Source organism: Octopus bimaculoides, chromosome 15, assembly GCF_001194135.2.
Source record: "Octopus bimaculoides isolate UCB-OBI-ISO-001 chromosome 15, ASM119413v2, whole genome shotgun sequence".
Lineage (NCBI taxonomy): Eukaryota > Metazoa > Mollusca > Cephalopoda > Octopoda > Octopodidae > Octopus > Octopus bimaculoides.
In genome coordinates, this window is record NC_068995.1 from 16,304,038 (window position 1) to 16,305,617 (window position 1,580).

The window sequence follows — 1,580 nt, forward strand, 5'->3', positions numbered from 1 at the left end:
CTGAGTTCATATCTCAGCGAGATCAAGATTGCCTTTTATCTTTTCGAGGTCGATAAAAATATACCGCTGCATAATGGTGGTTGGTGCAAGTGTAAGAACGTTGTACTGGATTCCTTGCGTTATTTGTTCCGGATCTTTGCGTTCGAAGTTAAAGTGCAATTCCCTTGACTGAGTTCGTAGATAAACTTAATGTGTCGCTCGGTGTAACATTATCACATAGCACGGTGTGTGCCTTTAATGAACTCCACTCTGTTGTCTCCCTCTCACCTGTTTCCTTTACAAGTCCTTTGACCGAAGGCGTTCTATCCATGACCTTTATTATGTATCTAGGACCGTTATTATGTATCTGAGGTATTATGTATCTAGGGCTACATCATTCGTTTCCGAAGCAATAAGATGAAATTTGAAGTTGGTTTGGCAAATGTTGATAATGATACTGGTGTGCGTTGAGTTAATAAGCGTGGTGAATTTTGTAATGGCATTCATAGATATGTTGGGGAGGAAAGTTTTAATCTGAATGTTTTTGTAATATATTATTGGTATTAGTTTATGATTATGCATAATGCAAGATGCGTACAGCATTTTGAATTATTTGATCTTTTCATATATTCTCGGGAGAACAAAGGTAAAAATATTCATACATCAATTTTTAGAGACAGTTACAGAAGAAATTATCATTTATCAATATTTTAACGAAGCTTTTAGAGAAATACATTCAATAGTTCTTGAATTCATTGTGCAAGGAATGCACTGATAAAAGATTTTTAAGATTTAACTAACTTTGAAGAAAGAAAGAAATAATTATATGAATAAATAAATATTTTTATAAATTTGTTCTTACTATTTTGAAGGCATTTTCAAAAGGAGCGATATTTTATGAAACGAATTTACGATGCTTTTATGCGTATCTTAATTCTGACAATTATTACGAAGTTCAAACCACATCGAACAAGAAAAGAACTGAACGGGAACGAATTTGCGATTCTATGATTCTAAAGATTTTGTGTTTTATCTGTGGCTTTTTCACACAAAATTATTTCTAAACAAAGCTACTTTTACTATAATTTTTTTTTTAGAAAAAGATGGACATATGTTATTTTCTCAAAAGCAGAAACCAAACTTTTACCTTCCTAAGTTAAAGATACTCTCTTAACAAATAATATATGTATGTTTCTATGTCTGTGAAAGACGAATTTAACAAATAATTCCTTCTATTATAGGCATAAGGCCCGATATTTTTTTGGCGGTGGGGACGGATAGTCGATTACATAGTTCCCAGTGCTCAACTAGTGCGTATTTTATCCATTTCGAGAGAACGGAAAGCAAAGTCAACCTCGGCGGAATTTGAACTTAGATCGTAAACCGAAAGAAATGCCGCTAAATATTTCTGCTCGACGCGCCAATGCTTCTACCAGTTCGCCGCCTTAAAATTTAGCAAATACTAAAAAGAAAGTAAAATTTCAGTTGCAGAAAGTTTAGCAAATTTTAGATTCCTGTACCTTATATGTATACCATTCTGCCTAAATAATGAAACTGAAGATAAAATATCCCTGCATATCTCACGTCTATTTTCATTCCTT